Source organism: Fistularia commersonii, chromosome 33 (genome assembly GCF_037954325.1).
Source record: "Fistularia commersonii isolate RoL2024-O1a breed Wild chromosome 33, RoL_Fcom_v1.0, whole genome shotgun sequence".
Classification (NCBI taxonomy): domain Eukaryota; kingdom Metazoa; phylum Chordata; class Actinopteri; order Syngnathiformes; family Fistulariidae; genus Fistularia; species Fistularia commersonii.
In genome coordinates, this window is record NC_141316.1 from 6,663,654 (window position 1) to 6,678,074 (window position 14,421).

General features: G+C 42.3%; 1 protein-coding gene across 1 annotated transcript in view; it reads left to right on the top strand.

Annotated features, from left to right (window-relative positions):
• The first annotated feature begins 4,280 nt into the window (after positions 1 to 4,280).
• ercc4 (excision repair cross-complementation group 4) overlaps positions 4,281 to 14,421 on the top strand; it is a 35,785-nt gene continuing 25,644 nt past the window's right edge. The window contains exon 1 of the mRNA XM_086140706.1: positions 4,281 to 4,306. The gene's annotated coding sequence lies outside the window, so the exon portion shown is untranslated. The remainder of the gene's footprint in view (positions 4,307 to 14,421) is intronic.

Consider the following 14,421-nt stretch of genomic DNA (forward strand, 5'->3'; position numbering starts at 1 on the left):
GCTGCCAATAAAATGGTGAATAAGTTACTCTGTAGGGTTCATATGTTTGTAAATCTGACAGTGATGACATCAGTGCCTCACCAGCCATCACCGCACGTCACTGCTCACAACTGGGGGTTTACTTGCTTGCTTAAATGGATGGTGTGTAAAAAGAAAAAACCATCAGCTATATGTTTTAGGAATAGGAGATAGCAGCGTTGTAGACATGCTCGGAGGTCAGTGATGTGCCCTTTGCTCTCTGCTCCCATCCGTGGAGAGATCCCCTCTCCAGCTGCAGATGAAAGCTGCTTCCTGTTTATTGATCCCTGTCAGAGTGCTCGAACAGATAAAAACAGTCGTACATGTGCACGCGGTGGCACAAAATGACACACATGAGCGGCCGAAACGCTTTCATCGACGGCCAGTGCGCGGTTCTCTTTTATTTTTTTCCTTTTCCTCTTACAAGAGCACTTCATCCGGATGTGAGCGACCCCAGTCAAGTTACACGAGAAGCCACGTGTGCAGACTGAGCATGAGGGAGATGTTAACCTTTCGGGCGCAAGCCCTGTAAAAACAAAAAGATGGAGACACAAACAGGATGAAGTAATTATTACACTGTCAGTGGTCTGATGTTCTTGGCTCCTTGTTAGTCGGTGAGCGCTGGTACATCGGTGAGGCGCTGAAGGGGCAGCACGCCGTTCACGACGTGACGTTTTGTACTTTTTGTTCAGGGGTTTCGAACTGCAAGTAATGATGAATGTGGCATTTAAATTACACGCCCCGTGAGGTAGGACCGGCATTCCTGTTGCAGGAAAAAATGGGGGATGTCATTCCACAGTACAAATCTAACGCCTGTGGACTCGAATCCGCCTTTGTCCGATTCCTTCATTACTCCAGAATGGGGTCTAGAGGGACGTGCAGTAAGTGGGAGATTTGTGTGGTAAACAACAACAACAGCGTTAAAAGCTTTATCAAGAAAATACACCCAAGCAGTGAATTGTTCTCTAAATGGATCTTTGTGTTTGAGGCTAAATATTTCTGATGACGCAATTTCTTGCTGGTGTAGGAGGGTTTCCTTGAAATGTCTGGTCACAGCTGCCTCTCCCTCTGACAAGGCGACAAGCTGTGCAGAAAAGGCAAAAGATCAACAATTAAACTTGAATTCAGCTAATTACTTCTGCCATCTAGCCAGTTAATCAAAAAGCACAATGATTCTTATTATTTCTCTTATACCCCAAAACATCTGGTTGTACAACAACAAAAAAAGCCTTTCAGACTTATTTGCCTTTACATCTATTGCTTATTTTTTTTCAACTTTTTGTTGAAACTATATCCTAGTTACTCAGGGGTGTTTTTTATGTGTCAAACAGGGCAAAAAGGGGATCAGTGTTGTATAGCTTTAATGTTTTTTGTTAACCAAACTAACCCAAGTTGGGGAATTTTTTTTTTTTTTTTTTTTTTATCAAATATAGTACAAATCTCTTCTCTCTTTTGAATGTCACGCTATTTTGCTTAAATCCCCAAAAAACTTTTGGCCTCACTTTCTAATTGCAGCTTATGTTCACACAAGTCAAAAAGAAAATTTTCAAAACTCAGAATCAGAAAAAAAACTTTATTTGTCCCCCAGGGGCAATTGGGGACATGGGGGACATGGGGTATATATATATGTATATATATATATATATATATATATATATATATACATGGGACATGGGGTATATATATATGTATATATATATATATATATATATATATATATATACCCCATGTCCCCCATGTCCCCAATTGCCCCTGGGGGACAAATAAAGTTTTTTTTCTGATTCTGAGTTTTGAAAATTTATATATATATATATATATATATTTACATTTGTAATATATATATATATATATGTATATATATGTATATGTATTTTTTTGTAATTTTTTTTTACTTTTTTTTTTTTTTTTTGTAATTTTTTCTTGTCGTTATGTTGCCAAAAAACAAGTTGTAATATAAACAATACGAATATAAGACTACAATACTGCAACCTCTACGTTGTTTGGTCTATTATTGAAATTGAATCTTCAAACAGTAGCAGACGAATGGCTACATAGTGATCTTTTAGAGCATGGACTATGAATAAATGCCGTGGTGAGTCAGAGTTCGCATGTGACGACAAGTGTTGGGGAATCTTATTCTTGTGAAAAGTATAGAACATTAAAACCCCCAGCGTGTCACACAGTTGAGCAACTCCCCCATTTCCATTCAGTCCGACCAAAACGGCGGCGCCCTCATCGAAAACGAGCCAGACGACCCCGTTTCCTTGCGTAAAAGGGGTCGATAAACACACTTGGCCGGGCGCCGCCACCACCTCCCCTGTCATTTCTCCACGCAGGCCACAGGTGTTAGGGGGGAAGTGAATGAAAGTTGGCGTATCCGATCGCGGCCTGACGTCAGGGTGCCACCCTTCCTGGCGGGGAGCCTGCTGACAGAGCGAGCCATCTGGGCAGCAGAGAGCCGCTGACAGGCCCATCCATCCCCGTGCCCTGCCCTCTGGGCCTGCAGCCAGCGAGACAGACTGGGCGAGCTGGCGAGGATCATCTCTTCCCCACCGGCTCGCCCAGCGACAGCATGTTTTGATGTTTCGAGCATTCACCGGGGTCAAAAGTGTGCACGATTCATTATATCTGATGCGACGCTTTCGCTCGTGCGGTCAGATGCGCCCCAACTGTTGCATTAAATAACCCGTATTTTCAGATAAATAAAGATGTTTTCAGCTGTCAATGCCATGTAAAACGCAAACGAAAAAAAAAAAAAATGCCCATGGAAAGAACAGCAGCGAGCATTTCCAGAGCTGGAGTTTTGTGTTTTCCTTTTGTGTGTTTTGCTTAGTGTGTGTCGATGGTTTCGGCCCGTCGGGTCTCGCCAGCGGAAGCCTGGCAGAGCCTCTGGACGGGGCGCGGGGGCCGGACACAGCTGGCGCTCAGGTTGAAGCCGGGATGACGGCAAAGCAGCCTGACAAGTACGGGCGGTTAGAATTTGTCTAGGTTAATCATGGCTGACTGGAAAGTGGCGTGCGTCCATATTATTTTCTGGGAAAAAATTGGAAGCGTAGACCAGGTGTGATGGAAAAATTAAAATGAGGATTATTTCCCCGCTTGAACTTCTCATTTGCATTCTGCCGAAAACTTTACAGGTGTCACACCGGGAGGGTTACGTGACGATTATAGTCTCTTTAGAACCGTGCTTCTTAACCTTGTAGGAGGTACTGAACCCCACCGGTTTCATTTGCGGATTCATCCAACCCTTCTTTATTGGAAAAATCAAATATGATTTTTTTCGAAGTCAAGATGAACCGTGCATCAAAATATGATTCACACACAAACAAAAACATAATCATGAATACTTATTGCAAATCACCTTGGCACGTGCCACTCTCATTTTCTTAAAGTCAGTTACTTTTCTTTGTTTATACTCTTTTCTTTTTTGCTCTGCATGATTAGTATGAAGCGATTCAAATATCAAGTAAGAAATCACAGGAAGGATAGTCACAAGTTGACTACCGAGCGCACCAAAATCCCTGCAAGATTCCGAACCCAAATTAAGAACCACCGCTTTAGAATAACTAAAAGCAACCTTTCAGAATTAATGACCGATGGTAAATAAGTAAATTATAATGCAAATGATTCACCCGAAGCGGCCAACCGCCCGGCGGCGCGTATGTAATATGAACTAGTTTGACGTGAGAAATGAACATTTGGGAGGTGGGAGGAGGGGTGGGAGGCTGTGTGGAGATTTGAAAGCGGCGTTCCTATATGCCCAAATCATGTCGGACACACGTTATTGTGTTCGTCGGGAGTATTCGAGGAGATGTTTTCGAGTGGTCGTGATTAAAATTCAGCAGCGATCCGGGCCTCTCGTACATCTCAGCTGTTTGTCTCTCTTCAAAGGGGATGAAAGACGTTTCATGGTTTACGTCTCCTCTCACTCGCTGTTTTTTTGTTTTATTTGGTGATTCGAATGAGCTTCTGCACACAGAAAATCACTGGAAGGCTTATTTCAAATTCCTCTCCTGCACAGGGAATTTTGTCTTTTCTTGTTTTTTTGTTTCTTTTTTTTTTTTTTTTTTGAATGATTGTCAACATTTCTTGGATTGGAGCTTTGTTGAGCCGCGTCTTCCTGTTTCATCGTATTTCCACTCTAATTTTCTTTCTTATTTGTCTTTTCCCCCCAGTTAATGTTCTTTTCATTTTTTTTCTTCTCGTCCTCCTGGAGGTTCATTTTAGGAGTCGCCACAGCCAATCACCTGCCTCCATCTAAGCCTCTCCACTGACGTCTAAAATAAAGGTACCATTGTATATATTGCTTTTTATTACCTTAACACGTTGTATAAACAAGTGTGTAGTGTCTTGCTTATGAAATCCACACAGTGCTAAAGAGAAAATTAAATTGTATTTATGTAATGGACACATTTTGAACATTTGTGGCTTTGGGCTTTCAGAGCGTGTAGCGGAGCCTTGACCTGAATTTGAAAAATACATTTGGAAAAAAAATCAGTGTCAGTAAATAAAAAAAAAATTGCAAATTATCTTCATAAATATTTATTTTACCTGGTTAATGGGACTTCTGCTCCTGAACTTCTGCGCACAGCATCTGCAAATCAGGGCTATACTAGCTGGCAGCTATACTAGCTTCGGCCAGCGTGACATTTCTTTTGTGCTTTGAAAAATAATAAATAACATTTTGTTCTAATATTTCAAGATCACAATCATCTTCCAATTTAGAACTAGAAGTAACACAAATAAAATAAATAAATAAATTTTCATTTTAATATTTCAAGATCACAATAATCTTCCAATTTAGAGCTAGAAGTAACACAAATAAAATACACTTCAATTAAATTCTTATAATTTATTTTGCCAAGCCGCTCGGAACCTCAGCGTAAGGATGAAAGAGCCACATGCGGGTCTTGAGCGGCGGGTTGCCGACCCCTGCCCATGATGGAGCCGGCCTTCCTGATGAGCTTATTAAGTCTGTTAGCGTCGGCCGCTTTCAGCCCTCAGCGCACTACAGTGTAGAAGATGACGCCGGACGCCACTGTGTGAGAAAACATCTGCAGCATGGCTCTGCAATCTCTGCTACCCCCAGCTTTTCCTCCACGCCACTGTCTCTAAACCTGACACTTTTTCACCACCTTTCCTGGTTGATGCTATTTTATCACCCCTCACAGTTTTCTCTACCCATTCCAACCTGCTTCCGTATGTTTTTGCACCTCTTCTCCGCACTTTCCATCGCTCTGCACTGTTGATCATAAGTACCTAAAATCCTCCACCTCCGTTATCCCCACTCCCTGTGGCCTCACTGTTCTTATTCACATCAATCTATTCTGTCTTGTTGTGACCAACCTTCATTCCTCTCCTCTAGATTTTCGTGCACCTGCTCTCACTAAAGATTGCAATGTCATCTGCAAAACATCAACATATTCCTATATGCCGTGATTTCTGGACCGTAAGCCGCCACTTTTTGCGTGAACACTGCGGCTTAAACAATGATGTGGCTAATTTATGGATTTTTGGGGGGCTAGCAAGTTTCATGCCGCCAAATATGTAGCCTCGTCACATGGGACCATGGAAATTACAGTGAACTTCCAACACCGAAGACCACTTTAATGGTTTTGGTGCGCAGGAGGAAGACAAAGATAGCGATCAGCTGGAGTAGGACAAAGCCAATCCGGCCTATATTTAGGTGCGCTCAATAGCCTAGAAATTCCAGTACCCTCATTTGTCAGCCTGTCCATCATTATAGCAAACAAGAATGGGTTCAGAGCTGATCCCTGATGCATTCCAATCTCTTTCTTTGTGCTCTTCTGTCACACCTATGCCACCCTTCGCCAGTGTCCAACAACTGGCATACATGTCTTGCACCACTCTAAAATACTTCTATTCCAGACTTCCTCATAAAACCACAGTTCCCTCTTGGCACCCAGTTGTATGCTTTTTCTGGATCCACAAAGGCTCAACCTAGCTCCTCTGTACTTCTCTATTAGCATTCCTAAAGCAAACACTGCATCTGTAGTGCTCTTTCTCCAAACACTGCATCTGTGGTACTCTTTCTCGCTCTACTCAGATGAAATAACCAGCATTTCAATCGTTTTCAGCCAAATAACATTGAAATAAATCACAACATTTCTTTGACTTCATGTCTTTGGATAGAAAGTTTCAAGTGTAAAGTACAAAATTTAAAAGCCCGGTTATATAATAGCCTTCCGTGAACCAAATAATGTTTTCATTATCCGTCAGTTTCAGTCTGGTTTCAATTCCAGTTGAACCGTGGTGTGACCGGAATAGATGAATAAAGGGGAAGCGGGCCGTGTTTCCACATCGGCCGGGGGTTGACAAATGCCCGACCTGCCCAAGATACAGAAAATGATGCCAGGCCTCGTGTTTTCGGCAGAACATGCTCATATGCAGCTAATAAAGATGTACAAGGGTACTGTCTTGTTGAAACTGCCAAAACTAATGTCAAAAAAAAACTGGAATAAACATAACATTTTTCTTCTCTCCACCAAGTTTAATGAAAATTAGCTTGTCACATTCTGTATAATCCCGCTCAAAACAGGCACCGGCCCTAATTTTAGAAAATAATAATGTCTTTTTGCTGGCGTGAACAGCTGCTGTGAAATTTAATGGGGTATCCACAGAGTTTTGTTATCATCAGATAATCGGTCCAGTTGTGTGTGTGTGTGTGTGTGTGTGTGTGTGTGTGTGTCTGTGTGTGTGCATGTGTGTGTGTGTGTGCGTGCGGATGCAGGTACAAACTAAGTTGAGGTAAAAGGGTATGCGGTAATGATGGCGGCTTGTGGAAGAACATGGAGTCCATACCATGTTCCTTTTCTTCAGTCCCTGTTGTTCGCGCAGACAATGTGTCGCGTTATATATTTATTTCTATTTCTTTTTTGTTTGCTTAGTCAGATACGGAACAGAAGGCTCTCTGTGACATTTAGCCACAATACCGTCCTTCACACCACCACCAACCGGACTCCCACTCACTCAGAGTGAAGATGGAAGATTGTTTCCACGGTTTGTTTTGGATACAGAACACAACCCTCCCCCCTGACAACCGGCCACCTGCTGGCTAAAAATGGCCCGGTGCTGTTATTCACCGAACACTCGGGATGTGGATGTAGTGCCGGAAAGGCAGCGAGAGAGAGGGTGGTGGTGGTACAACATCACAACAACGCGAAGCACCTGCACCCACCCAGTTATGCAGCACCGTGTGTGTGTGTGTGTGTGTATGTCTTCTGAGTCTGTGATTGACAGCAGTGCTGCTGAGAAATTTGATAATAATGCACTAACATTGGTCTGAACCGCCTCTAAAATCATGAAGAGGGATTAAGAGTTGAAACTCTTCCAGTTCGACAACAAAAAATGTCAGTTTCATTGACATGGCTTGAGATTTAAGAGACCTGTGAGAGGTGTGTTATAAACACTTTGCTGTCGGGTTTGCTATCGTGCCGCAGGATGTGTGCAGTACTGTCTGAAAACGTGTTTCCCTGTATAATGAAATTCTTATTTCCCGTCCACAGTGAAGCCTGACAGGTAGCGATAAAAAAAATTAAATAAATCAACAAATAGTAAGTGTATTATTGCAAAGAAATGAAAACAGGATATGCAAATTGAAATATAAAGAGTTAAGGTGTGTGAAACTGCCGATTAGCATCTTAAAATTTGAGCGCGGCTCAAAGTGCGGGTTGGATGAAGGGCAAATTTTGCGCGGCGCTCGTGTCGGCGGAAGCTGGATCGGGCCGTGACGGTTGGTGTTGTGCAGGTGGCGTCTCAGCAAGAGGGTCCCTGGTTCGATTTCAACGCGGGGGATTTCAGCCAGGGTTTCCTCCAGGTCCTTCGGTTCCCTAAAACACGCCGGAGGTCAAACGGAGACGCTAAATTGCGAGCCGATGAATGGTTGTTTTGCCGTCGGTCCAGGGTGAGACAGCTGGGATCGGCTCCGACAACCCCATGATCGTGAGTGCAGAAGGAGCGGTATGGAAAATGGAAGAATTAATGAACAAACAGAACGGAGAAATAGGATAGAAACAAATAATTGTTCTTGCATCTAAATTCATGGAACATAGTTGTTTTTAAATTAAAAGGAACCCCCCGCGACCATCCACTGACCAATCATCATGGTGTTTTTAATTCTGCACCAATCACGATTGCGGATTTTTAGCAAAGTGTGTTTGATATTTGGACGACCTGCGTCGAGCAGCCCAAAACAGACAGGACGTGCAGGGTTTACTTACCGGAAGGATGAAGGAAAAAAAAAAGCGCACTTTGAGACTGAGAAGACATGTGTTTTCGACTGGCTTCCCGACAGTGTGTGGTCTGCACATCTGCCCGAGTCCCTGTATGATTTCCCATAATCCATTACCATGATTGGTCGTAGATTGCGGTCCAGCAAGACGGAGAAGAAGATGAAGGAATATTTATAAAAGCAGCCAGGGACTCAATTGAGGTGAGGGAGACGGGGCCAATTTGCCACGGTGACGAGTTCAGGCCGAATATGGTTAGAAATATCGCCATGTGAGAGAAGAAGAAAGTGTCAGTGAATTTCTCCGATTGTGATGACGAATTCAGTGACGATGATTTTTGCATTTTGCCTGTTCCATCGACACGGGATCGGCGAGGCGGGTTTTTTTTTTTTTTTTTATCCACAGTCGCCATCAACCAAGGAACTCCCACAACTCATTCTGACATTTAACATGTTCTTATTATAGCTAACTGATTATCTTTGCTAGCCTCCTTTCTAACACTGTCATGCAAAAAAAAAAAAAAATCTGAAAATATATTCCAGGTTTTGATTCAGAAGCAGGAAAAAAATGAAAAAATAAAAAATCCTATTTAATTAAAAAAAAAAAAAAAAAAGGCATATAAATCCAAAAAGTTTATTATGATTTCAAACAGCGGTACCGAAATACACTTATGTATAATATAGTAATAATAATTAATAATATCTAATAAAAAAGGCATTCCTAGTATCATCTGTTCTCTTATAATCCCATTCCCTCGTCCCCCATGATTACCCCTGTGTGTTTACTCCTGTTTTTTCTCTCGCAGTCTTCCTTCTTCATTTGCTTTTCCCCTCACTTCCTGTGTTTTTCTGTAAAGTGTCCTCTTTGTTTCCCTCCTCTTCCATCGGTTCCAGCGCCCTGTCCTCGTCAGGTCAATCCGTCCTGGTTAGTCCCGCCGGTCTGCCGGCCAATCGTCTTCCTGCCTGCTCCCGCCTCTCTCGTGTTGTGTCATTAGCGGGTTTTTCGCTGGATTATTTGTCATGTTTAGTCTGTTTTCACGCCGCCTTATTGTCATCGCTCTTCTCCGGCTGTTTAAATAATCAATACACCTCTGCTCTGCTATTCCGTGCTCTCCATCGATTCTGTCGAGTATTTCACTTGTTTTTTTTTGTTTTTTTTTTTCCATTAAATGGCGTAATAGCGCCGCATGTTTGGAGCCTCATCAACCTGCTGCATGCAAAAAGTAAACATCTCTTACTATACACACACACAAACAGTGTTTTTTTGCTTTTTTTTCTTCTAAATGTAGAATTACGGGCAGCTGCGGTATATATCAATATAGCGATATTTATCTATAGCGTGATTAAGGATGGAATTTAAAACCGTGTGATCAATTGTGCAGCACTGGAGTGCAAGAGTGAGATTCGTACCCGTTATGGCTTCCTAACCGAACCCGGGATTAAAAGCATTTCAAACAAGAGAATGAAAGGAGGGAGAAAAAGGGATGAATTTTTAAAGGCCATATTTACCAATTCTAGAAGAAGAAGTTTTTATTTTCTCTTTTCCTCGATTTAGTTGTCATTAAAAAAATTGAGAAATATTGCAGCCGGCATTCACATAAAGCCTCTTGTATGTGAATGTAGCTGCTCAGTCGCATTACTTAGCTGCGCGTGGCCTGAATCCAGCAGCGTTCGGAACATTTCCTGAAAAACACGTGTCAACTAATTGTTTCCGACTACGTGACGGTTTATCGTGTTAAATTGTGCTTTGTGCTGGGGATGTATTGCGGTGTTGCGCCGCTTTAGGACTGTATCCAAATCCACATTTGATATCGGAGAATTAATTAAATTTCGGCCCTGATTTGCTAATTATTATGTGGAAGATGAAGTGCACTATAAATAATGCCGGGCGGTCTGACCTGACAACAGTCTAAGTGCTGTCAAATAATTAGCTATAATCCCACACTGGGTTTTATCTGTTCACTGGGAAGTAAACCGATGGGGGGCATTTTTGCATTCGACGTGAAATACAAAAGAATCCACGGGATTAAAATTTAGGAAGCAAATAGGAATCGGACATGTGAAGTTCCCTTGTCATTTTAAACACGCTAGTGTGTGTCCCAGTTCTTTTGAAATGTTTGGAGTGCCTGCAGCCCCGCCGTTCACACAGCTGAAATTAGCTTCAGCCGGCAGAGCAAGTCGAAAAACGGCGTGATGGCTGTTTTTCCACCTCTGTTATCACAGGTTTAGAAGAGGAAGTGAACGAGTCTGGAAACTTCCTCTCGTCCCCGGGCACGAGACTATACGTGCGCACGCGTTTGCACACTGTGATGGGATGGGCGAGCGCACACCTCTAGGCGATGGTGGAAAAAATGCAGAGTTAGAGGAGAGATTCCTGTAAAATGTTTTATGACCAGAACAAACTGTCACCATATCACAAAAACGAGAAATCCGGTTCAGTTTGTAACAAAAATTGTGATGATGGCAGAGATGTCTAAACGTAAGCATTTATTGTTCTCCAGAAGGTCGCACATAAACAAAAATTAACCATTTCTGGGATCTCGACAGGAAAAAAAAATCGGAAAATAAATACTAACATTATCAATGAAATAAATTACACTATTTATGACATAAATAATAACCAAATAACCCTTTTCAAGTTTTTCACAGATTAAAAGACCAAAGAACATAACTTTCTTGTAGACACAACTGTTTGCAGCTCTCATATCAAATTCGATGTGAAAACCGGAAAGCAAGCAGGCTGTGAAACCCAACTCATACCAACACCTACCAACTTAAATACACCTACCAGGTTAAAGACCATTCTGAATCTATTTTTCTCTTACCTTATCTTTTCACCTTTATTCCATGTTATTTGACAGGAGTGTGTCCAGGATTTTTTTTTTAGGGAGGGGTTTCAGATAAGGCACAGACGGGTGCAGAAGGGTGGAATAAATAGGATGTGATGTTCTATGCATTACAAGTCACGATTACGCGGCCAGAATAAAAAAAAAAAAAAAATCATAATGCATCTCTGGTATTGGTCAGGGGCCGGGCAAAATGTGGAGGCGGGCCGTATCCGGCCCCCAGGCCGTAGTTTGGGGACCACTGATTTAACCCCTCATGGATGCGCCATGAGCAGAGGGCAGAGCAATAACAATTTGACAAGCTAGGAGGGACCGGCGATCAAACTAGGAATGTTCAGCGACGGACGATCGGTAAACTTGCGAAGTCTCCGATACAAACAGAGAGCAAGTACGCAGCAAGGGTTAACGCACCGGACAAAACCAAATAAAAATAACTTGTCAGTCTCTAATGAAAGCAGAGAACAAATAGTAGCAAAGCAAACGTACTCGGCAAAATTTAAAAAAAAAGGATCTTTTTGACGTACGACTAGACGGACCTAGAAAGCTATGAAGTATTACTGTAAATGGACATTTCAATAATACTTAAACAGCAGCCTGTCACCAAGGAAACTAGAATGTAGCTCATTTCAACAATGTGTAACAGGATTTAAAGGAAGCCGTCTCCATCCTCCTCATGATGCGCAACAAGTTAGACCAGCCTGAACACCATAAACACTCCCTTCTTCCTTGACGGCACCTTTTTTTGCCATCGAAGGAACCCGCCGACGGCAAGGAACCCCACAAAAAGTCAAGCACGTTCACCCCATCTGCCGGCACGCGAAATAAATTGTCCAGGCCGCCGAGAGCGCCCACACGCGGTGCAAAGGTATGCGCCCGTCACACACAGGCATACAAGTATATATGGCTTTTTTTTTTTTCCTTTGCAATCACACACGCAGAGAGGAAACAGTCGGTCATCGGGATTCTTCTATTCATAAGCAGCGTCCGGCCTCTTCTTTTGACTCCGACATCGATCTCCGCGGTCCGTCCTTTAGCCCCTCCACATCCCCTTCAAATTCTTCCGGTTTTAACGACTTCCCGCCTGTCAATCAACATTTCTCCGCTCGGCCACTCGGCACGGCGGGCGCGTCAGCCCGTCGTCGCCGTGGATTTTGACCCCCGGACTGAACCATCTCTCTTCGGGGAACATTAACACCCGAGATGCAGGCTAATAACACCGCCTGCCAGGCGGTGATGGGCTGCGCATCGCTGAAAGCGCCTGGAGGGCAATAATCACTGTAATTCCTCTGTTCTTTAATGTAGGAGGGAGAGATGGAGGACTGTCTTGGTTTATTGTGCATATGCACTTGAGTCCGTCACGTGTTTCCTCTTCTTATGGAGTAGAGACATATGGAAGCCGGAGGAGGAAACAGGAGAGCGTACTGTCGTAAACATGTCCGGATTTTATGATTTCAATCCTCGAGTGCGGAGGACCGCTCTTTTTTTTTTTTTTTTTTTTTTTCAAATCGTATTAGGGAGTCGGATTGAAGGCCGCGCTGTTCGTTCCTCGGTTTGCTCGTGGGAACAGTTAAACCTCCTCCCCGTTTGCTTTTGAAATCGCTTCCTTCCTCTGTCCTCGTTGGTTTCACTTCCCCATTTTTTTTAATGTATTTTACCGTCCGTCTTCCTCTCCTAATGCTCCTTTCGGTAATCCTATGCATTTGGGACCCGGTCACGATATTGAAAGGTGTTTTAATAAACCACAGAAAGTGAGACGAGATTCCAAAAAGCTCATCATTTAATTTAGATCATTTATAATTTTGAAAAAATTGCTAAGCCAATATCTATTTTTTTCCAGTCCCAGATGCGAATATTGTCTTTTTTCTAGATGTGATTTGAATTTATTTTCAGGTGATAAGAGCATTAGGTTGCAGACCACTAGAGGGAGATTTTAATCCTATCTCCAATGTGAACAAAATAATATAATGCTGGACAAAGATGGATAAAGGCTTGCTGTTGGAATATCGTGCTGTTTCTATATTCCTTGTCTGAAAGGGATCCCTGACTGGTTGGGCTTGAAGGCCAAAATGTACAAAATAGTTCTTTCCCATGAAAAGAAAAAAAGAAAAAAAGAAAAAAAAAAAGAAAAGAGTTGGAAACATGTAAAACACTTTTTACCATTTTTTTTTTTTTTTTACAAAAACACGCAAAACAAAAAAATTACAAAATTTCCCCCCCCAAAAAAATTACAAAAAAAATAAATTTACAAAACCCTTTCAGTATAATTCACAATTTTGACCAATGGATCCGCACATCGTTTTGCACACGCAATGCACTCTGGTTGGGCGTGGGGTGATTTGATGGCCCTGAGCTTACCCCTCGCTACAGTTGAACACAACAATTTGCAGCTTATATTTGTATTTTGATGATGATGAGATGAGATTTCATGATCCCATGCTTGGGAAATAGTTTCGCAGCAGCAGTAAGACATTCAAGGACAAGACGGTGACAAGCTAAAAATACAGTAAAAAATAAATAAAAAAAAATGTAAAAGAATAATCTATAATTAAGATTTGTGTGTCTGCACTTGTGCAGTTGGCAAGTGGAAACAACCTGCTCTTACAGCTGAAGGCGAATTATGGGGCTCTACGACACTCGCCGAGCAAACCATGGACCATCCATGTGCAGGTGAATCTGAAATTATTTCTCAATATGTTTCCATGACGATGGCGCGCTAAGCATGGGTTTCCAGTTGCTGACAGAAAGCAGAGCTCTTACTCGCAAAAACCCTTCCTGAGGTTGCATTTCTGCCCAACTCTCTCCTCTCAACCTTCCCGGTCATGCACATATTTATCTACAATTCAAAAAAACGCCTCCCGCATTGTACCGATTCCCTGATGCGCTTTGGGAACAGAGGAGGTTTTACTGCGGCGTCACTACCCAGGATACATTGAGCTGTCAACATCACATTTTCATAAAATGAAAAAACATTTGACTGTGTTTTCTTTTATTACATGTACTATAATGTTCTATAGCAGCGTCTCTGTCGTATCTTTTCAATTTAACACGCAAAAATGCGACGGCACAATTCCACAAGTCCACTCATCTGACCGAGAGTACTAAAAATGAAAAAAAAAAAAAAAAAGGCAATTAAAACATGTCTTGAGATTCTCACTCTTTGCATTTATGGACGTTATTGCATGCCTTTAATATATTGACATTCGAATTTAATCCCTCTTTGTAATTAAGCAGGCCCCGCAAAAATAGAGGCAGAGCGATTAAAACGGGAAAATCCAATCAAACATGCTTCTTATGACACATTCGCTGATG